Source organism: Ambystoma mexicanum, chromosome 5p (assembly GCF_040938575.1).
Source record: "Ambystoma mexicanum isolate Mex_15411 chromosome 5p, UKY_AmexF1_1, whole genome shotgun sequence".
Taxonomy (NCBI): domain Eukaryota; kingdom Metazoa; phylum Chordata; class Amphibia; order Caudata; family Ambystomatidae; genus Ambystoma; species Ambystoma mexicanum.
The window spans coordinates 521,520,336-521,531,456 of record NC_090930.1 but is presented as its reverse complement, the minus strand read 5'-3'; positions in this window follow the sequence as shown (position 1 = coordinate 521,531,456).

Here is an 11,121-nt window from a genome sequence, read left to right as displayed (position 1 = left end):
ACCGGGAGCAAAGATCCGAGGGGCCCAGAGTATCGCTCAATACTCACATCAGGACTGGTGAGCAGGACCGAGTGATCCACCCCTGATGGAGGAAAAGATGCTGAACTTTGCCATTGGTGGAATCAGAAGAGATGAGGCTGACATCTCAGTCTTGCGAGTTTCCATTGATGGATGATCAACGCCAGTCGCATGAGGTGGGAGCTTGTGGGATGATCAAACCGACTGGTCCAGGCCCTGCAACATTACTGTGCATTGCTGGCAGCAGAAACCTCAGAAATTGCCGCTGGAAAGCATGCTGCTTGCTAAAAATCACCCAGAATTGCACAGTAAAAATCTGAAAAATAGGCTGCCATCCACTTTTACCTATCTTAGTGAGCACAGGAGATCACTGCCAAAACCTACCATTGGGCTACCCACAAAGTAGCCTGAAATCACTTGGAAAAGCAATGTCGATTGCCAAAAAGAAACACAGAGCTGTTTGGAAATCCATTTTCTTGATTGTCAAAAATTTGCAAAAATCATGGCTCACAAACCTCCCAAAAAGATCCAACCTCCTTGTTGGGTGGTGAACATCATTCTACTTCAAGAATCCACATAAATATAATGTCCACAGAAGTATATGTTATCTGAACAAAGTCCACTTTTGAGGATTGCTTGCTGGAAGAAATCTGTCAAAACATGTGTGTAATACTGTTACTCACCTCTGTCAGAAGCCAGCGATTTAAAACCATCGTGTGTAAAGTTGGACATTGAACTCAAACTATGCCAAAGAAAGACTTGCTATCAGAAGCCTAAGAGGTGGATCCAATTCAAAACTATATTCTGAAAAGGCTTGAAGTAAGAAATTGGTTGATGTAGTTGTGAAAAAATGTGAGTTATATTTTAAGACAAGACAATTTCAGACATTGGGTTTAAGAGTTTCCTGCACAGTGCTTCAAACACATTCCACACCTTCTCCCTGAACAAAGGAAACTTCCCCCTGCCCTTGGCTAAGAGAATGGCAGGCTGGTGTGAAAAGGAACAAGGAGGGGAACCCTGGCCTGTTGCTCTCAGTGCAGACAATGGAGTCCTTGAGCTGAATAGGAATGCTAATTCGGGTGTGACTGACAACAAACTGTGCTGGTAGGAAGAAAGCCATGTGACCCTCTGACTCAGCCCAGCTCTGGAGGCAGGCCAGACTGAAATTGTGATTGGACATTGGATTCAATATATGTTTAAGGAAAATACTTCTAAAATATTGTACCGAGCTGACAAAAATATGAAACTTAGAGATTGTTAAAATGAAAAATTCACTCACAGTTTAAGACTAAGATGGAATCTGTGCGATGTTCTGAGACTGAACCCCGGAAATTATTCATATTGTAGTCATGGTGTTTATGTTAGGAACATGAAAAATTACAGGAATGTACCCAGAGGGGACGTGCATGCATGTATAAAAATTGGTGCAGAACTAACATTGAGAAACTCACCAAAAGCACAAAAAAGTTGTCATTTATTAACCATAGCTCACAGGAAGATGGGAGTTGAACAGAAATGGACCTTAGGCAATCTGTCATGTAATTATGTATTCTGAACAATTTGTGTATCTTGGAAATATGTTTTATGGAGAAAATAGATTTCCTAAGAAAAAGCAAAGGGGAGGGAGTTCATTTGGGCCATAAACACAGCATCACTCTGACACCTGATGACACACTGCTCCCGTCTCAAATCAGAGGACAGGGAATTCTCTGACCTATCAGGTCCCTAGAGGGTTGGGCATAGACAATCAGCCTCCCCACCCACTTTGGAAATACATAAATAGGGACTGCTGAGGACCCAGAAGCACACACTTTTTCCACTCCTCAACCGATTTCTTGGTGAAGCACCCTGCAGGAAGATCTAGGCTCCAGACAGAGATCCAGAGACCAGACTCTAGAACCAAACTCTAGAACATTGAAGCAGAGAGGCCTAACCCAGGAAGCTGAACCCTTTTTCAGCAGGCCTCAGAATCTTTTGCAAACTGATTCTAACCCCTAAACTTCCAAGGGGCACACCACAAAATACAACAGCCTGGCTGAGCTGTTTTGCTGTTCTAGCTAAGAACCCCGTGCTAGAACCAAGATCCAGACCCACAGAGCAGAGCTGTAACCCAGAGCCCGTCAGATCCAGTCCAAGAGGCTGCGCATACCAGAGTGCCGTGCTGAGAGCAGAACCCAGTGCCTGAGACCTGTCCAGTGGCAAGCGAATCCCGGCCAAACCCTTGACCAGATCTTTGACGGGCCCATTCCATTCCAAAGCCATAGTTGTAAGTATTAAGTGTAGAACTGTCCATAACCAACCTCTTAGTATTAAGTAACCCAATCCAACCATTCCAACCTATTTATAACTGCATTATTGAATCTCTTTTGCCTATTATAAGTTCTTCTCTCCTCCACATAATCCTTGATGATAATTGTAGTGATAATCATCTTGGCACTAATATATATTTTCTGGAGAAAGGCAATCGTCTCGTTCAGACAGAAACCATCCCGAGGCACCTCTGGATAGGTGGCTGGGCTGTTGTGTAGTTTTTGGCTCCATAGACTCTCTAGTGTTCAGAAATCTTTTTTCCAAATCTTCAACAGCGCATCTTTCATTTTGAAATCTTGACTTTGTTTCTGAAAAGTCTACCTTTATTAAAACCTCTGTAACTTTTGAACCATACGTCCTACAAACGAAATTTAAATGTAATTTGAAGCTAACATTCCAATTCCTTATAGTTGCGCTGTAATCGCGTTTCCCGCATGCGGAAAAGTTGCAGCGAATTTGCAATTTGGCTCAATTTCACCACTTGTCAAAATAGCTGTTTCTTGTTTCCGACTGCTGAATTTCGTTTTCAATCTGCTAATCATTCTCCCATCATTGCTAGTGCTTACCTGACCTAATCCAAAGCAACTCTCACTAATTCTGAATCTCCTTTAGCGAATTAAAATCAATTTTAGCATTTTCCCATTCATTCAAACCACATTTAAAAGCGATTGACCAGTTTTAAAATCATACCTGTTGTCTCTAAGCTAGCTGCGGGAACTGGGATTGAACTGCATTATTGGTTGTTATTCCTAAAACCTGTGTGCCCTCTTCCACCTATTCATATTGCATACTGGAGGAAGTGAGTAACAGGGGGAAAGAGTGATCATATTGTCTTTTGATTGAAGTCATATCAAGTCTTATTTCTGTGTTGTATTCTTTCATCTCATTACATTTCCGTGAACCCACACAAGTATTCTCTGCTACATTATTCCTCCTATTTCTACTCCTAACTGATTAAAGAGATTGTTGATATTGTAATATTACCCATTGCTGATCATTGTTCATATTCATAAGTGTGGTATTACGATATTATTCATATTCATAGAAGTGTAATCTATCTATTGTTCAATTCTTCAAATAAACCTTTTAATTTGCAAAACAAACCTATTTCTTGGTTCAGTGAGACCGAGGTAATTCAAAGAGAGGGGCGTTATATAATGGTACATCATCCAGAATTAAACGAACTTTGACATAAAAATATATAAATAAGGGTTTCCATTGGGCTCCCATACTAGGCATTGACTTAGTTGGAGTGCTGGATTGAAATTACTTACAGGCCCAAAAGCAACATGGTTTTGGGGATTATAAAGAAGAGATGTAGATACCTCAATTCTCGGTTCAAAGGGGGCGGGAGGGCACGCACTAAAAATATTACAAATAGGGGTGTTTAGGATTCCTGAGACAAATCCAACAAGAAGAGTGTGTATCAAGCTCCAAAATGGAGCAAAAATGATATGAGATACATTTACTAAAGATAGTAAAGGAAGGCGCACGCAGTAAATGTATTAAAGTGCATGCGTGGGGTCAGTGTAAAGCTTTTATTGTTTTTAAACTAGTAGATATAAAACGATAGTAAAACATTTGTAATGTGATTTTAGATTCTTTGATCAAGAGATTGACATCAATCAGGAGGATAAAATCAAAGTAAACTAATAAATAAATAAGACTCTTAAAATATCAAGGCTTGAACAACAAGATATTAAACATTTATAGAAAGTGTAAACGAAGGAACAAAATCATCATTGTTTAGAGTTTTAAAAGCAGATAAAATATTTTATTTTTGGATAATTAAGCGGCAATTGATGGTGCCTCCTCAAATTGATGTGTGTGGTATATTTGATAACATAAAGAGAAGAATACAAAAACATTGGGTAAGTATAGACAGTTGAAATTGACTTGGAACCATGGGAGACACTCTTCTTCTACACTTATGCAGGATATTGCCAAGATACGCAGCTAAGATAAGGAAATATCATTCTGAATGGGTCCAAGGCACGACTAATAAGACACTTCTGCTGTGGCCTCAGGAAGGTTCATTGTCAAAAACAGTATTGCGACATATGACAACGTATTTGCATGCTACATATAAGGGAAAGAAGTTATAGAAAAGGTTGGTGGTTTTAGAGCTATGGAAGATGTACCAGAGTGAGAAAGAAGATCCAGCAGAGAAGGAGTGGATGTTTAATCAGCATAAAGGGGAGGATAAAATGCCTTCGGTCCCCTTCCCCCTCCTGAAAACAAGATCCTAGACACAGAAGAGAAGGGATTTTATCCTTTAAAGGAATTGAAAGCTGTGGTGGGGTACGTTAAACAGACATATAAGCCCCCTGCTTATGACAGTGAGGACAGAGTAAAAGCAGAGAGCGCAAATATATAGGCAAGGTAAACAGATGGAGATAGAGGATGAAGCAAAGAAGCACAAATAAATAAAGGACAAAGCTAAGGGAATAACAATAGTACAGAACAAATGGATGGGAGGACATATATTACTCAAGCTGGATGAAAGGGGTATTGATGGGGTTCGAGAAAGAGAAGAGAGAAGAGTGGGAAAAGAAAGAAAAGGAAGAAAAAAGAGCATATAAAGAAGATAATATAAGAGAAGGGAAAAATGAAGAAGGTACGAGGTAAGGAACGAAAAGGAAAGACTAGAAGAGACGAGAGGAGGTAGAAGTGCAAAGAATGAAAGAATGTAGTTTACACAGAAGGCGAGAGGATGATGAATTAAGAGAGATGAGGAGGAGGGAAGAAGAATTAACAGAAGTAGGACACATAGATGTTGAGTATCTATGTCATAGAAGCACAGTGCTTCTATGCGAGGCACAAAAGGCATAGAGAAACATGGGCTTATGTGCGAGGCACAAAAGGCATAGAGAAAAGACTTGGGGATTTATATATGAAAATGAGGGATAAACAAGGGCAAAGAACCCAATCTCTAAGTAGACTTGATGATGCAGAAAAGGATAACAGTCATACAAGCTGGGGAATAATAATGTCAGAAGAATAAAGGGAAGAAAATGAGAGGGAGAGAAGGGAGAGCAAATGTGGATTTTCAAAAGAATCGAGGACCCCTAAAGAAAGAACACCAGAATCCACACCATACACTGAGCGACCACAAGCACAATTACACAGTGCAGGGGATGTATCCTGCCTTATGTAAACAGATTAAGGGCGCTACCAGGATGGAGAAAAACGGGCGAGACTAGCCCCACCTGGAAAGCAAGAAATGTAGGCAGGTGCGATTATGGACCAGAATTTTCACAATTCCCATTATTAGAGAAAGGAGGAGGATGACCGCAATATATACTGTGGCCACAAATGGATAGACAGTTTAAGATGTAAATTACTGAGTTTACCTTCCGGTGCGGGAAAACTGATTTATGAGCTAGAGAGAATGACATCCAGAATGATGTTAGCTATAGGTGACATAAAAGGCTTGTAAGCCGCCATCATATGGGAGAGACCTGATGACATTTGGCAACCAACAGGATATTCAGGTGTGACTGAACAAAACACGACAGAGCACCATTGCAGAGCAGAGTTATGGCGGTTGCTCAGAGTACAATATCCTGATCAGATATGGAGGCGCTTATGACTAGGAAAATGGGGGAGGATGAAGATCCTGTTGCTTACATTCAAGATATTCAAGAACGCTGGTGCCTTTTGACGTGTGAACCGTGGGATAAAACAGTAGTATTATTTTACCACATTTTGTGTCAGGGACTGCCGAGCCAGTGCAATGGCAACTGAAGAAACAGGTGGGAATGGAAGCGAAGCCATGGCCAGAAGTACAATTTGACAGATTTGACAGATTTGACGATTTGCATCACTGCTGATTAATGCAGGAGAAGTATAAGAAGAAAGCCGAGAGTAGAAAGCACGAGAAAGCAAAGTTAGTCCAGAAGAAGTTGTGAAAAAAATAGCCATAGATGGAGCAGTATTGACAAGTAATGAAGGAGGGGTGGCGCAGGAGAAGCATTCAGTGCAGCAAAAAAACATAGTGCATCCAACAGATCAGAGTGGGTAAAATGTTTGGCCAAGAGGAAGAGGAAGTGGGCTTAGAGGAGGGGGACGAGGTGGATTTCAAAACCCCCATGGAAGAGGAGGATTTAATGGCGGACAACCGCAACAATGCTGCAATTGCGGAAGAATGGGACACATAGCTAGAACATGTAGAAGTAGAGGAGGCATGCAGCAAAATTGGCAAGCTCCAAGAGCGTGGATGGGCTATGCACCACAATATAATACAGAACCACAGGAATATTATGCCCAAGATTACACACAGGTTCAGACATATGCATTGCAACCAGAGCAAATGCAGCACGTGCCATTACAAATGAAATCGCCACAAGGGCAATCACAGCAAGTACCCATGCAAGCACAACAGGTACAAACACAGCAAGCACAGACACAGCTGGCTATGGTGCCACTATGGACTATGACTACAGGAGTCCAGCAAGCACCTGCACCCAAATTAGGGAGTGTGACTGTGGTAGGAGGAAATTCTTTCACAGGTACAGGGGTACATTTATATCTGCAATAAAACAGCACACAGAGCGAGCTGATGTATTCAGTACTATCAGTGTCACCAGACCTCCAAGAGGAACCAAGGGTCAAGGTGACTCTAGGAGGCAACACATTTTCATTTCTTGTGTACACTGGAGAAACTCGTTCCTGTGTCCGTGCGGGGAAATATCCACTGTCATATATTGCAATGAATGTGCAGGGATTCTCTGGGGCGATGAGTTTAGCTCCTTTTACAGACAAATTACCAATCTCTATAGGAGAACCTGACATGTCTATGCCATTATTATATTCTAGGCAAATGCCAGTTAACATATTAGGGCATGACTTAATGACGAACTTAACATTACGATATCTTTTACTGACGAAGAAATAGGGTGCTTGGATCTATATGATCACTGTGACCCCGAAAATGCTGACTTATATTTTTATTTTTACACCACATATATATGCGATGGGGAGACCCCCATAGCCTGCCCTACTTGCATTATATACCATTACCCCCACATATATATCAACATTTTCAGATGTCGCAGTGATGGGGTGCAGTAATGGTGTAATTCTGTGTGTTTCAATCCAGACTCTCACTGACACGACCGGCCAGCCGCCGCTCTCTACCTGTAGTAATGTTTACTCTTTCTACAGCCTATTCAGGACCAACCTGTAACCCGGTCGACATTAGCCACTGTAACTTTTTTGTGCCTATTCTCTGTACATACTTTTCTCGGTATATTCTACTCTTGTGTGTAAACATTCAGAGCCTGGACTAATGTATGCTCTGTCTGTTGTATTATGATGTTCGTGTAACGATATGTAACTCTGCTGTGCACATGATTATGCGCCCAGCTACCTGAGGGTTGGGAAGCGCTTTATAAATAAACAAACTAAACTAAACTAAACTAATACATTATATGAATGTGAGACAGTTTATATTAGCATTTACAGGCCAGAAAGCATTATGAAGGGTCCCTTTGGACCCAGAAGTATTTTGTATGGAGTGACTGTTTTATTATCGTGGTTGCCCAGATTGATAGGTAAACTATTAAGAATATCTGATGAATTTTTGTTCAGACAAGAAATCCCTATGGATGATGAAGGGCAGATTATCCCTTGGAGTTAGAAGCAGCAGTGGTCAGAGAGGAAAGGGTGGTTCTTCATGGGATATATAATGAGGGAAGAGGATGGAGAACAGTGATAGCCCTCAGTAAGGATAAAGGCTGACAGATTTGACAGAGGAGGAGTTGTTTAACGATGAGCACTCAGATGATGAATTAGTATTTTTCGTAAGTCTTACTTATTGGATAATAGTAGAGAATAGAGAAATACCGCAGAGAATGGTGATGGTAAAAAATAAACCATTATTTTTCCAGGAAGATTTAGAGAAAGTGCCAAAGATTTAATGGATATGGACAACAAGTCCATATGGCGTGGGTCTATTAAAAGGAGTAGGAGCATCTAAAATCAAGCTTAAACCAGGAGCACTTTTGCCACATACAAAGCAACACCCAATGTCCAGAGAGGCAGATTAAAGTATATTGGAGACCATTTCTGCTTTGATGAAGCAAGGAATATTGGTACTACGCGATTCTTCATGTAACACGGTTGTGTACCTTAAGGAACATGGTGGGAACAGTAAAGACAGACAAAAATGATCACAGTTCAAGGGTATTTATTAAACTGTAAATGCAGGGTGGAAAAACACCTAACCTAAACCTAAATCTAAGATGGGAGCAAGTGTCGACCATCAAATGAAAATAAGGCAGTCCTTGTGGCGTTGTGTAAAAAAAAAGGCCTATACTAAAGAAAAATATTGCCAATTCCTTACAACTGATTACAGAGTGTGGGATAGGCTTTTCAATAAAGAAAGTGTTCACAAATAATAAGTCAGGATGTGGTCTGCCTTGCCCATGTTTTGAGCACGGGACAAGGTGGTTCTCCTGAGCACAACACACACTAGAACTTTCTCAGCACAAGCCAACAGTTCTGTATCAGCTATCAGGTTCTTTGACGGTTAAGTCTCTTTTCAATCAAAGTCTCTTGCCTTCGAGGCATGATGTTCTCAACAAACAAAGTTCTGTTCCACTAATACTTTGGGTGAAGGCTTCACACCAGGGTCCTCCTCTTCTGAGCGCACGCTCCTCACAAGTCGCATTCAACAAATTAACAAAACAGTTTCTTTCTCAGAGAACCTTGGGTGATGACTTTCCACCCTTGGATCTACCCAGGCCGGGCTCAGACCCCAAATGACAAGGGCAATACTTCACTTCCCCTTGTCCTGTAATATTTCCTGCTTTCATGAATCTCAAGGTTCTAGTCTGATGTGAGGTGGTAGGGCATTCCAGGTGGTTTTAGCTGTGAGGACTGGGAAGCGTTTCCCTCTTGCTTTTTGCAATTTGAACCTGGGTATGATAAGGTAGTTGGAAAGAGATGATCTCGTTTGTCTAGCTGAGGTGTAAAGGTTGAATTTATCGCAGAGGTATTTAGGTGCTTGGTTGTGTATACATTTGTATGTGAGGGAAAGAGTCTTGAGCTTGATTCTTTGGTTAATTGAGAGCCAGTGAATACTGCGCCTCATCTCCGAGATGTGTAGTGTTCTGAGGAAGTTAGTATCTGCTCTAAGTGCGTTATTTTGATAGATCTGAAGTTTGTGTAGATTGTGCTGACTAGTGCCTAGGTATAATGCATTGCAGTAGTCTAGTTTGGTTAATACAAGTGCCCTGGCCAGGATGATACAGTTGGCCGGTGTTAGGAAGGGTCTACAAGCATTAATGAGCTTGCATGTGTAGGCCGTAGTGGATGCTGTGGCATTGATTTGTCTTCCCAGTGTAAGAGTGGAGGCGATGTACATATCTAGCGTTTTAACGTCTTTAGAGACTTTGATGTTGTTGCCGTCAATGATGAAGGTGTTAAATTTGTCGTCAAGTTTGTTGATTCTAGCTTGGGTGCCTACCAGGAGAAGCTCAGTCTTGTCGTCGTTAAGGCAGAGACCGTGTTGTGCCATCCATGCTTGGATGATGAGATAAATGTAATTGAGTCGTTGTGAGTCTATGTCGTGGTTGCCTGTGATGTGAATGAGGATTTATGTGTCGTCGGCGTAATTAGTGTAAGAAATGGCTAGAAGGTCAAGTTTGTCTAATAGGGGCTTCGTGAATATATTGTAAAGTGTAGGAGAGACACAAGAGCCTTGTGGTACTCCGCAGGTCACAGTCGATGGGGATGCAGAGGCTGTAGGTGCAAACACTCTGGTTGTTCTGTTAGTCAGAAATGATTGTATCCAGGCAATGGCATCATTAGAGAAGTGTGCTGCTGAGGACAGAAAAGTCGACGTGGTCAAACGCCACTGATAAATCTAGTAAGGGAGGAGGGTGAGGTTGCCTGAATATTTAATGTATTCCATTTGGGTTACTAGGTCTATCAGGGCAGTTTATGTGCCGTGTCTTGGTCGGAATACGGATTGTGATAGCCCTAGTAAATTATTTTCCAAGTGGTGCTGGATCTACAGATAGGCTGCTCTGTCGATGATCTTCAGAAGGAAGGGTACCATAGTGTTTGGTCTATACTTTGCAGGATTATTAGGGTCAAGGGTTGGTTTCTTAAGGAGTGGCATGACCCATGCATCCTTAAGGTTAGCGGGGATAGTGTTTGACTTGAAAGTGGCATTGTTTAGAGAGGTGATGAATGGGGCGATCTCCTTTGCAGTCCCTTTTATGATGTGTGCAGGGAAGATGTCGCCCATGCATCTGGAAGGTTTTAGGTTTAGGATGATTTCTTCAACTTCTTGGACTCTAAGTGGGGTGAATTTGAATGATTCGGCTTGGTCAGGAGGTAGTGTGGGTGTGGTGGGTACAGGAAGGGTGTTAGGTAGGTTCGCCTTTTTGGACTCAATTTTTCTTTGTAGGAGCAACATTTTTTCTGACAATGCTTTACATCATACATCAGCTCGCTGTGTGTGCTGTCCTATTGAAGATAGCAGATTTGTATGCGTCTGAAGCTGCTAGGAAGTTTTCTTTGTTAAGGGCTGAAGGGAGGGTTTTCCATCTCATTTTGGCTGCTCTTTTGGTTTTGCGCAGTGATCTCAAATGTGGGGTAAACCAAGTATTTAAATGGGCGAGAGGTTTGGTTTTACAAAGCTTTTGCAGTGCTTTTTTGTCAATAGCTTTAAGGATGGTAGTGTTGTATAGGTTAATCAGCTCAGTAGGGTCCTGGTTGGTGGTGGTGTCCGCCTGTAGGAGTGGCTGCAGAAGTGGGAGTTATATTCTTGCTATTTCTAGC